Genomic DNA, 16,727 nt, shown 5'->3' on the forward strand with positions numbered 1-16,727 from the left:
TTTTTTAATTGTCTGTCTATTATTTTACCTGTCTGCTTTGTATGTATTTTATTAGCATCATCATCCGTTTGTTCTATATTTTAAGTTCCACTATTTTTTCGCCATGTTACTATTTAAGTCTCCGATTTTATCACTTGTTTTTATTATTTATTCTCTTCATCTTTTTAAAACAAGGTCTGTAGGCTGAAGAGCGGCATACTAAGCTGCTGCCAGCCCGCCCGTGTCCGTCCTCTCCCGTTGTGGTGTTGTTCGCGGGCCTCTGCGCCGGTCCCGCCGCGCTTTCCGTCATTGCTACCCCGCGACCGTCCTGGTCGCAGTTACAACAACTTTGGCACGGAATTATTGCACATTTAACACACAGAAACAAATCATCCTTTTGTTAGACACAGGATACTCGGTTTTCTGCACACTTAGGAAAGGATCCTGCATCGGTTCATGACCTGGATAAAGTTAGGGTTCAAAACACGAGTTTATAGAACTTCGATTATTATTGCGAACACTCACACTAATATACTGGTCCATGCTATAATACACATATGTGTTCCTGAAGTTGGCGGAGTAATGGCGCAAAAGTGGTTGTAAGCAATGTGGCGGGTAATTGGTCCCACGCACTTGAAGTTGAATGCTCTATACAAATTCTTCTACTGCATACTGCAGGAAATAAAAATCAGAGATTATGGCAAATATGGGAGAATATAAACGCTTTTTCAGCGTAATATCTTAGGATACATTTCGAAAATCGACAAGTGATGCTAGTAGCAGGCATTAACCGTCGTAAATTGTGCAGTGACTTTCACGGTATTGATGTAGATATGGCAACGACTCAGCAGATTTATAAACATGTGGGATATTCACAGTTGGTGATAACTGTTAAAATGTTTAGGAACGTTGATAAAAGAAGACAATCTGTTGGTTAAAGAAACAGAAGAGCAAATTCAAGTGTCGGACGTCAAAGACAAGAATTTATAATAGAATGTTTAGACCAGTGTTAACATACTGGGCAGGAACAGGGTAAGTAGTAACAAGGGAGGTAAAACGGCTGCACAGATGTATGAAGAAAATATTACTGAAACACAATGGACCAGTATATGAAAACGAAGAATGGGCATGTAGAAGGTATGAACGATTGAAACATCTTATGGAGAACTAGGAATACTACTAGAGTATAAAAAAGTGCATTTAAAGTGGGCAGGGTACGTCCAAACAAGAGAGAGAAGTAAGAGTAGCATAGAAAGTAATCCAGAGAAAACCAGTAAGAAGAAGCTCAAGAGAAAGGTCTAATAAATGATGGGTGGAAAATTTAAAATGACTAGAGATCTGTAAATGGGGCCGGATAGATGAGAATAGAGAATACTAGAAGAATGTTGTATTGGATACCAGAGTGTTTCGTTGGCTGTCTCGCCCAGGCGCCTGTAAGGAGTGAAAAATGGGGCAGACACGGGAATAACTACTACTCGGTCCAACACATGATACTTAAGGCAAGGATTATTTACACAAATGTCGCCATAATTTCCTGATGAAGCGAGAGATGAAGAGACAGTACTACAATACGAGTAGACTCACAAGAGGCTGTAGTGTTCCGCTCACATACACATGAAACCTATTTTGAACAGTGTTTTTGCTTCTGTGGCATTAACGTTCTACTCCCTGCTCATTTGTAAGATCTGCCGTCTGTTGTGCTGCACTGCTTCAATGGAGCTAGGGTACGAAGCAGATAGATTTTCAGACACGGTTGTCAAAATGTACCGTGGGAATGGACAAGTTTAACGTGACGCCCACTTAACGGTCATTAATGACGGTACAGTACCTCAGTTAGACAAAATGAGGGTGGTAAATCTTCCTTAATTCTGTTCTATATAACACAATGTTATTCGCCTGAACCAATTTAGGAAAACCTAATTCTGAAAGAAGGAGACCCGAATACGTGTTTGGTGTTAATGACCACACAGTCGTAAACCATGTCTCAAAACAAAACCGCTATCAAAGAAAAGTGCAGTATGATGCTCACTGCACAATAACGCTCAGCATCTGCTAGTTGTCATAAAACAGTGAATTAAAAAAAAATTAGAAAAGCCCCGAGTAGCAATGTCACTGCGAGAATTCGAAAAATTGAACTCACACTACACATGATTCTTATCCAATTCAGGATATTGCGTCCTTTTTTTCTCCTTCTAAGAATCCTTCTCTTAGAGCTACAGGAAGAATTAGGCGAAAAGTTGAACAGCTAACAAAGTTTTTCCCAGCTCTACTGATAACAACGAACCCAGATAAGCCACTGTTCGTAAACATTGTTTTAGATATCAATAGCATCTCCGTTTAGCACTCAGTTTGAGGTCGCTAAGTGTACACACTCTTCTCTAGTTATCTACTTTTACGTACCAGCTGCTATGAATAATACGTATCTGTATTCTGCGTTTCTGTTCGGGAGTTGGATGTCGCCAGGGAAAACAGAGAAAACGTAGGAGACAGTGATACTGAACAGAATAAATAAAAAGCATCCACTGGTTTTTAAGACTCAGGTGAATGGAAAACAACTGAAATTTCCTAGCCAGTTTTGATCGCAGGTTAAAGCGTACCGGTAACTGACAGTTGCCGTCACTGTCTTTTCCCATATGAAAAGCTACAGGTCAAGTTGCTTGAAAGTTGAAGATGCGGAAAATATTCTGAGACTGTTTAACGTAGTCCTATAACGTCATGAGTGTTAGATATCTGGCATTGATTATAGGAAAACCGATAAAGAGAATAAGGGAGGAACTAGAGAGGCAAAGAGAGTAACGTTAAATAGAACGAACAGGGAATGTGTCTGACACTATTGAAAAAATTCCTATTTCCAATCGGCTGCATAAAAAGAGAATCAGAAATCGTGGTTAACTACGTTACAACGATATTTTTCCCAAACTGCTGATGATATGATTTGCTGGTCACGTTGGGAATCTATTCATTTCTAGTGTTTCGTCAGATCTTATTTTATAAGTCTACATCTACAGCTTTAGTCCGCAAATCACTGTACGGCCTGTGACAGAGTATTTGCTGTGCCAGCTTCAGTTTCGCACCTTTCTACTCCATTCTCGGATGGTAGACAGCTGGAATCTGTCTATATGAGCCCAAAATTCTCTGCTTTTAGCATCAAATTTATTATGTATGTTGAATCGTTTTGGAACTGTATTGTCTGGGAACAGTCTAAAGGGGTTACTCACGTACTGCATATTCCAAAACACTAGAAAAAATCTACTCAGTGAGATAGCTCTACAATGTTGTGCATCGGTCTTCCGACTCTTACTACAGACCGGAACGACCTGCGTATTTTGCAGTCACGTGGCACGCCAGATGTTCCACGTGTTTAATATAGTATTCAAGGAGAGCATTGGCGGGTCCGGTGGCATTCACTCTATCGAGCAAATTAAAGTGTTTTACAATTCCGAATTCATTTGTTTCGATGTATTTCATCTGTGCAAGCAGGGGTCGAAAGTAGCAGCTGTTCTATGACCTTCGTTGAAGCAATTTCGGGAAGCCAGATTCAGTATTTCGGCATTTATTTTATCGTCAGTTTCGCGCCACAATGATCAACGGCCATTTGGAAAAACTACATTTCTTTCAATGATTTTATGTGGTACCAAAACTACTGTTCTTTTTTATTATTTTAGTAAAGAATATCTCACATCGCTGTCATTACGCTGGTTTTGACGTCGTTTGGCCTTTGTCAGCAAGCGTTCGATCTCTCTCTCCTTTCATGTAGTTCCCTAATGTCGTCATCGAACCATGGTAGATCCTTTGCGTTCCATAATATCTCTCAGAGCATTAATGTGTGTTGAACTGACTGCTGAGATACCTTCCAATCATTTTTCTGTCTCAGATGTTAGGCGGAAAGATCTCTCTGTCTTTCTAAACTGTTAGATAACGCTAGTGATGATAGAACCCTGACAATCGCTGATTTCTAGCTCCATCCAGACTGTCTCAACAACTGTTCTCGTTCGGAAAATAGTGCAGCGTCACAAGATGCGTTGTCCCGGAATTCCTTCCTATACGTGTTCTCATCATAGTCCCTAGAGTGAAGACAGAAATTTGCTCCTATCATCGTTGTAGGAACGGGAAAATTTGGTGTGAAACATTCTAAGCGTTCGCAGAAATGTTATACCACTTCAATACTTGATGTGGGTAGACGACAGAAAAACTTCATTAGTACTGTAGACAAGTCTTTAGCTCTTACATTCACCCAGAATTTATCGCATTCTAAATCTGTATTTATGTCATTTATCGATAGGAGTTCTTTATGGCAATAAGCACACTGCGTCATTTGTGTCCGACCTGTCCTTTCGGTATGTATTTTCTATTCTGAGTTTAATATTTAACGGTTTTTTAACGGTTTCAACCAATTACACGTCTTAAACGACATCTATAGTCAGCAAACAACTGAAGCGCTCGGGAGAGAGTACTTCCAACTGGACCACTCTCACGGCTTCTTCCCGTCCCACTCGCTCTTAGAGCGCGGAAAGAGTGATTGTTTAACTGCTTCTGTGGCGCTGTAATTAGCTTAACCTTGTCTTCGCGGCCCCTCCGGAAGCAATGCATCCGGATATCCGAGAGTCCTCACTTAATTCTATTCCCTGAAAATTTTAAGTAGGCTTTTGCGGGATAGTTGGTGTCTGCCTTCAAGCTCATGTCGGTTCATACTACTCAGCATCTCCGTGACGCTCTATCATGAATCAAACAAACCTGTGACCAAGCGTGCTACCCTTCTTTGTACACTGCTCTCCAAAACGTAAGGACGAGTTAGATAGAGTAACATAACACATTAACTACTCGATGAAAATGAATGAAAGTACAGCATCATGATGCCAGAGGTATCCCAGTCGTGCAAAGAACTTTACGTGGTGTGAGGTCAGACTATAGCGCCAAATGGGGCTGGCAGTTGAAATACGAGAAAAGAAAGTTGCTTCGTGGAGAGCGATCTTTCATTGGTGAATAAGAAACTCTTCTACATCTACATCTACACCCATACTCCGCAAGCCACCTGACGGTGTGTGGCGGAGGGTACTTTGATTACCTCTATCGGTTCTTCCTTCTATTCCAGTCTCGTATTGTTTCGTGGAAAGAAAGATTGTCGGTATGCCTCCGTGTGGGCTCTAATCTCTCTGATTCTTTCCTCATGGCCTCTTCGCGAGATATACGTAGGAGGGAGCAATATACTGCTTGACTCCTCGGTGAAGGTATGTTCTCGAAACTTCAACAAAAGCCCGTACCGAGCTACTGAGCGTCTCTCCTGCAGAGTCTTCCACTGGAGTTTATCTGTCATCTCCGTAACGCTTTCGCGATACCTACATGATCCTGTAACGTAGGGCGCTGCTCTCCGGTGGATCTTCTCTATCTCTTCTATCTATCTGGTACGGATCCCACACTGCTGAGCAGTATTCAAGCAGTGGGTGAACAAGCGTACTGTAACCTACTTCATTCGTTTTCGGATTGCATTTCCTTGGGATTCTTCCAATGAATCTGTCTGGCATCTGCTTTACCGACGTCAACTTTACATGATCATTCCATTTTAAACCACTCCTAATGCCTACTCCCAGATAATTTATGGAATTAACTGCTTCCAGTTACTGACCTGCTATATTGTAGCTAAATGATAAAGGGTCTTTCTTTCTATGTATTCGCAGCACATTACACTTGTCTACATTGAGATTCAATTGCCATTCCCTGCACCATGCGTCAATTCGTTGCAGATCCTCGTGCATTTCAGTACAATCTTTCATTGTTACAACCTCTCGATATACTACAGTATCATCCGCAAAAAGCCTCAGTGAACTTCCGATATTATCCACAAGGTCATTTATGTATATTGTGAATAGCAACGGTCCTACTACACTCCCCTGCGGCAAACCTGAAATCACTCTTACTTCGGAAGACTTCTCTCCATTGAGAATGACATGCTGCGTTCTGTTATCTAGGAACTCTTCAATCCAGTCACACAATTGGTCTGATAGTCCATATGCTCTTACTTTGTTAATTAGACGAGTGTGCGGAACTGTATCGAATGTCTAGAGGTTGGAGAAGAACATGGAAACCTAGCGAGAAATGCATGCTTGAACATAAATGCAGGCGCTTGTCAAGCCTGCAGATGGCGCAGTTGCATATGACGACGAATGGCACCTCTGCAATGTTCACAACGCGTTGCAAGTGTCAGTCGCGGTCAGAAGAGTGTTCATTGAAGTTGTGAGTGCACCATGTCGGAGCTATGTGAATTCGAAAGTGGAAAAGTTGCTGGTGCTCGTATGTTGCGTGCTTTCGTAAGCGAAGGAGCAAAAGTGTTCGGTGTTTCAAAAGGCACCGGACTGGAGATATTTACTGCATACAGGGAGCCAGGAGTGATGGCCAGGGTTGCCATTTCACTTCGTAACAGGAGCTCTTTGGTTGTCATCCACAACAACCTTAAGGAACAGCGGTGCGTCGACGATATTCTATGCCCCGTTTTGTTGCCCTTCATGGCTTGCCATCGTGGGCTTACATTTCGGCAAGATAACGCCAACCCGCACACGGCAGTTTTCTACTGCTTGTCTTCGTGCTTGCCAGACCCTGCCCTGGACAGCAACGTCGCGGAATCTCTCCCCAACTGAGAACGTTTGGAGCATTATGGGCCGTACTTTGCAGTCATTACCTACTAACTGATGACTCTGTGATATTCACGCCAGTCGGCACCTGCCTTCTTTTTGAATAGAACTTACCATCTTGCTGTTGAAGCCTTAGAATGCTTCCCCTGTCATATATCTTGTGTACAAGGTGGAATAGTTTTATGCTGCCTGGCTTTCCGAAGATTCTCAGTAACACTTAGCGAATGTCTTCTACATAAGTGACCTCGTTTCAACTTTGGCTTTTCAGTACTGTGTCAAATTCTTCTCCCATTGTCGTATTTCCTGTCGCATCTTCATCTACTTACTCTTTTCATTGTATAACTTGTCTTAAAGTACGTTACTGCTATGTTCGCACTCTATACACCTTTCCCTTTCCAATCCTCCCTTCTTTGTTTAGTACGGACTTGCCATCTAAGCTCTTAATCTTCATACAACTACATCTCTTTTCTCCAGACGTCTCTAACTTTTTTATAGATAGCGTTTATCTCACCCTCTAGTCATACATGTTTCTACAGTTTTACAGTGCTTGTCCAATAATTTAGTACACTCTGCCAAACCCATTTGTTAAACGTCTATATCTCCTTTTTGTCTACTTCACTCCCCTATCTGTTCCCTATCAACTCTTGTTTCTTCTTCTATCTCGTCATCAGATAAGACCTCCACTTCAGAGAAACTCACAATGAACTCTTTCCAACTATCCGCTCTCTCGTCTGCATTTAACAGTGGAATTCCTGATGTACTAGTAATATTACCTGTCTTGCTTTCACCACAGTATAGCCGCCACCGCACTCAGAACACGACAGTCTTTACTTTTCTATATGCTCAGTAGGTCTTCCGACAGTCATTTCTTTTTCCATTTCTTCCCATTTTTCATGTAGCCATTTTAACTTAGGTTCCTTGCACTTAAAGAGCTAGAAATCATCTAGGTCTGGTTCAGTCCAAGTGGTCTAAGATCTGCCCTCTGCTGTAAATACTGCCGTGTTGTGAGCGCGGCGGCGGCCATACTGCAGTAAAAGCACTCATGTGCGGTACCCAGTGAGGCCTCGTTTTTTAACAGACACCGCTTCGGCTCGTCTTGTTACAGCGAGGCAGTTTTCCCTTTCTCGTATTTGTGGGACATTCGCTGCCCACATTTCCATTTTTTATTTTCTTCAACATGTCACGGAGGGTGATTTGGGGGTTGGCGGGTGGGGGAAGGCGTGTCGGAACGCGACGGCTGGGACGCAATCACGTGACAAAAGTTCAGCGCGTTGTCCTTCGCCGTCAGAACTTGCTGCGGCACGAAATGAAACTGTCAGAAAGTAAACTGCTCCATTATACAAGAATCGGAACGAGCGATGCTCTGTGGATCTGTTGCCGTGATACAAAAATTCTGCGACCAAGATCGGTTAGCGTAACGTTGCCTGAGGTCTCTCAGTCGTATATAGAACTTTACATTATGTGAAATCAGCGTGACTATAGCGCTAAAGGTGCTGGCCCCATAACACGAGGCAATTGAAGATACGGGAAAATAAAGCTGCACATATTGGTTGGGAGCGATCTGTCATTGGTGAATAGGAAAGTCTTGTATAGCCAAGATCGGTTGGTATTTTAATTTCATTTCACAATGACTGGTCTCGACAGAATCTTGCTGTCATCATTGGATCTACAATGTATCAAATGTGAAACAATTACAGAAAGATTTGATCACTGTTTAAGAAGCCATGTATCAGTGATAATAAGTACATGAACATTAGTTTACATACTTTCGGAAAATCCTTAATATCATGCATACAAGCCACCAGTACAAGGAGAACACTTTCCGCTCATAGGGCACATCAAGTTGACTTGTCAAACACAGGAAAAAGAACATACAAAATATCCATTCCACAAACTGCGTGCGTGGAAGTGGAGGTAAACAAACAAACTGTGTAGCTGTAGCCCAAGCACATCACAGGACCAACTGAAAGGGCTAGAATCCTACAGCAGTGCGAGCCCTTACATGAATAGTAATCAGGTGGTGTATCTGTGCACATATCGGTACTTGACATTCTTGCAGAAATTCACTGGAGAATCGTTAAACCACATTCTTACAAAAATAATGCTGGAGAATCATTGCATCATGCTACCCAAAATGTACTATGTGATACACCGAGTATTTGACACCGACATGGATACTAACTTTAGGCAAATACAGCGAGGTCTGGTGTGAACAGGTGGAAAACGCACCATTTGCTAGTACAGTATACCATGAGTCGCACACCATGGCGTAGACAACATAAACTAAGTATGACATCACGCATCAGAAATCCATGTATGCAGCAAGATCCTTCCTTACAGCCGAAACAACCAAATCACCAGAGAATAGTCTGGCTCATAACAACCAGCGTGCTGCTTACACAAGTACATGCCCACACACATCTCATTCATTAAAATTTACAATTACAAAAACATTTTTAGTACAATAACGAAAATTTTTTCAGCTTTTACAAACTTTTTTGTAAAAAAAAATATTTCAGATATTTTCCATAAACTTTTGAAAATTCCAAAAATTTAAAACCCATCTTATTTGCATATCAGGTCATGCAGATGTACAAAGAAACTTCTTGTAAATATAGTGTAACAAACCTTAAAGTGACAGGCCGAATCTTTACTATACATCATCAAATCAGACACCCAAGAGTATCAAGTATTAGAACATGACACCTTGATGCTGTCACACAAGTTTACAGGCTGTAATAACCAGTAACCAATGAGAATGAAATGACAGACAAGAACTACTGCATTTATAAATATATCAGTAAGCAACAGCAGATATTAACCAACAATAAGCGGTCTAAGGCGCTGGGCCAGTACAGCGGGTCCCGGCAGAGTTTCGAGTCCTCCCTAGGGCATGGGTGTGTGTGTTTGTCCTTAGGATAATTTAGGTTAAGTAGTGTGTAAGCTTAGGGACTGATGACACACATTTGAACATTTTTAACCAACTACAACTTGGTACATTAACAGGCGAGGATATTTGGACCCTTGCACCCAATAGTAGACAAACATGGAGACACAAAGTTATATGGTAATCAAATACATGATCAGAGACAGGGAAACTTCGAATCCACAGGAACAAAAGTAAGCTACAACAAGCCTTCTTGGTGATCCATAAATTAACCTGAGTACCTAGAGCACAAATACTTGTACCACAATTAGGCTGAAAACCAGTATTACTGACCTACGTTTATCAAGGAAAAACGTAAACAATTGAAACAACATGACACCAGGTATATAAAAGGAAAGCAGTTACACCGTTCTGAGTCAGTAGAGACTGCAGTATATAAAACGAACCAAACTCAGGCGTGTTCCACATCCTTATGATGCTATAATATGGATAGAACGCGTATAATAATAAATCTTTGCACCTTGAGATAAAATCATGGAATTTCTTGTGACTAGACATTACTTGTGATTAGACATTACTTTGATTAGACATATGCCATAAGAGTAAAGGGCACCAAAGTGGAAATAATATCAGAAAATACTGACATATACAGGGTGAAGAAAAAACGCCACACTTGGCAGTCAGCATGTGATTCCTCATCCCAAATCGAGACAAAAGTGTGTTTAACAAAACCCAGTCCCACTAATAAGTTCAATAGAAATACGATTAAAAGAAACAATGCTTTGGCAACACTATAACTGCAGACAACAAGGCCAACAACAGATAACATGAACTCTGCCCTGTGCCAGGACTCTCCCATTAGCTGATGCCGGCACAATAGCTCAGCGTGTTCGGTCAGAGGGTAGGCTGCCCTCTGTAATAAAAAACCTGAGTTAATGGACCAACGATGCACTTGAACAAGCGTCATGGAACGTCCGCCCCGAACAAATACAACGAACATTAAGGGACATAATGAGATCAACAAAAAACAAAACAAAAAACGTGAGACGAGGCAGGGGCGTGAGGAATACATACACAGACTCGTCAAGGTTCGAGTCACGTTTCCGCTAAACTTTTAGTATTATTGTTAAGGAAAAGCTTCAAATTGATTAAAATTTATACCTCCACAGTTCAGTATCTTGTGTATTCCATTCTGTTATTGTTAGCGTTATTTAAACATTGAGACATAATACGAACTTTTTACAGATGTAAGCGACCACTTTGCATGACACGAACAAAGCCAATAGAAAACGGTAGTGGATATTGTAACATCGTCTACATCCAATGAGGTACAAAAAACCCAATACGTAGGCTACACTAGATTGCACATTATGCTACGCACAATAATTCTATTCTATACGTTTGACATCAAAGCTTACATTCACACAGCTGGTACAAACTCGTACAAGCAACTTTCACTTTAGAGAAGATGTTCAAAGCGACTACTGTGTAATTGCAAACACTTCGCCACTCGTTGGATCATATTTTGCTGGACACTATGCAACACACCGCCATCCACCATCGCCAAAGTGGCATGCATGTGGGCTATTAGGTCTCGTACATCCATATGTAAAGTACTATAAACTTGTTTCTTTAAGTGTCTGTATATATAAAAATCTAGTGTCTTAAGGTCGGGGAACGTGAAGGCTAGATTACTGGACTTCGTCGACCAATAAATTTTCCTGGAAACGCTTCTGTTAACGGATATGAGCATTCATTCCAATGTGTGGTGGTGCACCATTATGTTGAAACCATAGCTCTTGCCGAAACCAACTGGAGCGTTTTCTAATTCGTCAGGGAAAGTAATACAAATAAACCTATGATACAGGGGTGCATGCAACTTATCCAGCAATGGTAAGGGCCCAAAAGCACTCCTCCCACCATTCCAGCCCACACATCTACGCAAAAACATGCCTGAAAGCTGTGTTCCAAGGTGTTGAGTTAATGTGTAATGATCCGGATACAGTTCTTCATTGTGCAACACTTCAACAGCAATCAGTCTTTGAGATATCTGGAACTGCCTTGAAATATCATAGCTACTTCGCCGAGGTGAGTGGTGAATGGTTTAAATAATGGCGTCTTCTTTTTCTAACTATGTCTAGTCTTTGGACGACCTCTGTCCATCACTTGTGTACGAAGATCGCCGGTTTGCCAATGGAGTTCCCCCAAGTGAGGAAAAACATTCTTAATGGGATGGCGCCATTGAGGATACCTTGCAGCATATGCATGAGAAGCAGCAGCAGCTTGTCTATCTGACACACTCAGCATAAAATGCATATCAACATATTCGTCATTTGTGTACTCCATCGGCAAACTGCCCTACATGAACTTCACATGACCAGTTATGATTGTGCACTGCAATGTTAGTAGGCACATTCATGCAATTTAATGGGTCCCACTATCATGTGATTGGCTATTGTCATATGACAAAATGATATCCTGGTTATATACGACGAGAACTATGGAATCGAAATCCAAAAATGTTAAAGAAAAAGCCTGGCAAAGATTCGAACGATTGCTCCACAGTGCATGTGGGTTTGACAGCCCAGCAATCGAAAAACTCAGCTACAACAGTGGGTGCACTAAAATGGGCTGATACACAGTTCTATATACATTACGATGCACTGCATGTTGTGTGTGTGTGGTGTTTGATCCTCGTTTACATACAAGTGTTTTCAAAATATACCCAATTTGATTTTGCTAGATAAATGTTTGTCTAGAGTCTTGATGAGGAACCGCATGCCGACCTCCAAGTGAGGCATTATTTTGTTTCCCTGTATGTAGACTATGTGAGTCTAGGTTACAAAACAACAAATTAAAAATGAGACTTTCTAGCTACGCTATCTAAAAACATTTTTGTGTCTATTACCTCAATGACGCTAACATGTGACTTTTACCCATGATTTAAGCACAGCATGTGCTGTGGAGATCATTACCAGTCAGCTGATGTAGTGGACTAGTATAATCTATGCATACCGGAAACACATTGATCTGAGCATAGCACATGCTGAGGAGATCATTGACAATTGGGTAATGCAGTAAAAAGAGAAATCTATGCAAAGTGGAAGGCCATTGCCACAGGTAACATGCATATAAAACCAGAGAGAACACAGCCAATTACTATGATGACAAAAATATCTGCCCTCACCTGAAGAAGGACGAAGTGTGACAAGCCCATGAATTTGTTATTGTTCACAGCATTCTTTACGTGCATGGGTAGCGTTCCAAGCCACTGCTGCCTGAAGGAGACAAGGTGGTCGACCATAGTCAACAACATCAGCAGATAACGACTACATTGTGCAACACACAAGAAGCGACTCAGGTCAAACAATGGGTGCAATCACAGTCACATTGAGAGGCACCCGCATGCCTTGCTCATACTGTGGCATCAAGCAGTCAGGCCTGCAAGATGAGTGGTCTGCCAAGCGAGTGGATTCATTTTTTATTTATCAAGTAACATGAACTCTAGTACTCACAATTAAGTTAAAAGTTATTCTCCTGCTTGGATATTACGCAACGGAAACGCACATCTGACTATTAGTAATTTACACAACTCTGACTGTTCACTATGCACTGGCAATACCACACTTCCGTTCTTACTCAACAGCTTCGATCAACACTTGGCCATCGCACTGCGTATGAATAGCGCACACATTATAAATTCTGGGTATCATGGCAACACAGTATTCGAAGGAAAAGGCCACCAATCTTTTTCTTTTCACTATCTTATTTATTCCGATAAATTCTATAACCTAAACACACAAATTCTATAACCTACAACAATAACACATGAGAAATTCTGCCCAGTGGGCATGGCTTTACATTGGTGATTCTCTATCTTATGGTCTCATAATTATTTAACGCTACAGTGCACTTTCTGGATAGCATGGTGGATCTTTTGCTATATCTCACACTTCGACTCTCACAACCATCATCACGAAACTTTCCTCCAGACCGGGTGGTACAAAAGGAACATGCATAACCCACTACCTCTGAAACTACCTTGCTACTCTCCCATGCAAACCACACATATTTAAATTACGTGACATACACCACACTGCAACATGGAATACAACACAAGGAATAGTCACACCATTATCACTTTCAGCTTTCCCACTTCAATTAGTATTTATCCCAGTTTCACACGACACTGCCCCACTTCATAATTTTTCTTTCCTACTATGAACTCTGGAGGATATATGCACGTCTTCCTGTGCAATGCAAGCCAAGTGGCGTTGCTGGATAGACAGCTGACTCACATTGCTTCTCTCTCAGCAAGCGTCACACGTCTCTCAGCAAGCGTCACACGGAAACATAACACGCAAAGTAATATTAAGAACATATTCATCACACACGCGAGTCCTCAACTGATACCGTGGATGAGTACTTCTCTTTAGCCTTTGTCTCATACACAGATTGAGACTCACACGGTACTCGCCACGTGGAAGTACTCGTCTCTAATTTCAAGTCCTGCACACGCCATTTCTTAAATATTTCCAACTTATAGTAGACACGCTAGTAATTCACCTTAACTTAAGCACTCGGAAGTATTTCAACTTATTGCTACACGTGGTTTCATTGTGACCGTTGGTCACTTCCGAAGATTACTATGATCCCCTTAATATTACCTGCCTGACATTTAATTCTCCCCACAAAAGTTCCTGAAATAGAGAAATTATTATTCCAAACTACTCTTAAGTTTTTCACATGCATACCATTTCTCCACTCTTTTGTCTTTACGGAGCACACCTAAGACAGGTCTTACCATCACTAGAGCCAGCGGCAGAGTGCTGAAACATGGTTGTTCTTCAGGTCCTCTCACACCTCTGCCGAAGTGGGGGAGCACCTTGCTACCGTATTGGTCAGCCACATTTCAGGCGCTCAAAGCTCCGGTAAATTTCATCTCTTTGGTTCCACCAAAGGTGGCCAAAGGATCGTCTCAAAGATGATCATATATTCACATTCACTATCTGCAGTTAGCAGACGACCATACATGCATTCATTTCACAGATCTCACCAAACTGGATGTAGGGATTTATTTTGTGGGAGTGCACATGTGATCAATTAAATAAATAAATTGTCATTCTTTCCCACACTGGTATCTGGCTTCGCTGTATTAATTGAAATTGAGTTATTATTAGAAAAAAATATGTTGTACTGACAAGAATAACGAAGAATGTTGTGCCTATTTTCAATGTTGGGCGGTACTGTACCCTTTCACCATTTAAGATGACTGCTAGGCATGCAAATTCATGCTCCAGAGTGGCACGGTGACTGCATTGGGGTGGCCCTTTGCCCAACGACCAATTAAGTGTGTTCTGTTGACACCCACATGCACTTTGCCGACACTGTGCCAAGAGCATAGATACTGGAGCAACAAGGTGTGATGTCACATGCTCTTCTCCGATGAGAACAGATTCAATCGGAGTAGTGATTCTGGATGTACCCTTACTTGGCGGACTTGGGAACATGTAATTGACCATGGAAAATTATCAGACATCATTGTTTTAAGGGACCGAGTGTTATGGTGTGGCGAGGCATAATGTTGCATGTACATACTGATCACGGTACACTTACCGGTCAAGGTTATTTTGACAATGTACTCCTCTCCCACGTGCGTCGTTTCAGGGGTGCATTCAGCAATGACAACATTTTCGTGGGTGACAGTGTGCGACCGCATCGAACAACAAAGCTTGTGGACTCTTTCCAAGGAGAGGACAGTCGGTCAATAGACTTGCAGGCTGTTCCACTGACTTAAAACTCATCGAGAACTTGAAGGATACGTCAAGCAGCTGTCAACCACGCTGCAGGAGGAATTGTGGGCCCTACCACAAGAACGTCTTACCATTATTGTGGCCAGCATTCTAGCACACTCTGCAAAGAATCTAATGCTGTCCGTGGTGATCCCAAACCCTATCACAAACCATGTCTCACCTTTTGTAATGACCAGTGGACCATCACAAATTGCGGTGACTTCAGCATAATTATTGTGACAAAATAAAATTGTAATATCTGTTCATTTCACTGCATTTTCCTTTCAATTACCTTCTGTCCTGTGCTGTATTGTACTGTAATGTATAGTACTAAGTTATACTAATTCTTTCTATGTATATTTCCAGTTTCATTGAGCTATGTTACTTGGCAGTGACACAGCATGTGAAAGTTATATTACGCCACTGTATAAACCTGGTGAGGTAGAGCAGTGGAAAGCACGCTGGCCTTGCATTATGGAGGATGATGGTTCAAATCCGCATGTGGCCTCCTCATTTAGGTTTTCCATATTTTCCGTAAACTGCCTAGTGTAAATGCCGTGATGGTTTCTTAGAAAAGGCACAGCTAATTTCCTTCCCCATCCTTCCTCAATCCGAGCTTGTGATCGATTCCTAATGATATCATTGTCGATAGGACGTCAAACACTAATCTTCCTTCCTTTATTCTTGTTTTTGTAAGTTCAACATCTGCTTCTAGACACTTGAGCAACAGTAGAATGCGTCCTAACTGCCTCAGTTTCTACACACTTAAGCAATATTCCAGGGTGGCTCACATGAGTGTTTTCTGACTTATCTCCTTTGCAGACTGGCTATATTTTCCTGGCCTCCTATTAGTGCACTGAAGCCTGTCATCTGGTTTACCTGCGACTGAGCCTATGCAACCATTCCATTTTGTATCCCTACAAATTGTTACAGACTGACAAATTGTTACATTTCTGAACATTTAAAGCGAGTTTCAAAGCTTATATTTGTGCAGTTATTCTCTGGCAGCATTTCGGATAGGGCCCTTCTCTGTTGCTAAATGGACAGTGTGTCTGGCTGCTATGCAAAGTATCTGGGTTATTTTCCCTGTGCTGTCAGGCATTGTTCCTTGGTAGGTTAAGGAATGGGGTAGTCTCAGCCTAGTGATGCAAACTGAGGAGCTACTTTAATGAGAGGTAGTGGCTCCCAGTTCAAGAAGGCTGACAATGGATGGGATTGCGACATACTGACTCCACACCACTCTTACCAATCTAAGATTAGTTTGAGCCAAGTGACGTATTATCTTGCAGAAGGATCAGTATAATCATAAGAGTGAGGTGCTTATGACTAAGAGGTAGATGTACTAGCAAATGTGTATGTCTGGTTACTTGATGGAAACAACACACAAGAAACAGATTCCTTGTCCATTTACAAGCTACTGTGAATGTTAGTGGGGAAGCTGAA

The sequence above is a fragment of the Schistocerca cancellata genome, chromosome 4, assembly GCF_023864275.1.
Source record: "Schistocerca cancellata isolate TAMUIC-IGC-003103 chromosome 4, iqSchCanc2.1, whole genome shotgun sequence".
NCBI classification, from domain to species: domain Eukaryota; kingdom Metazoa; phylum Arthropoda; class Insecta; order Orthoptera; family Acrididae; genus Schistocerca; species Schistocerca cancellata.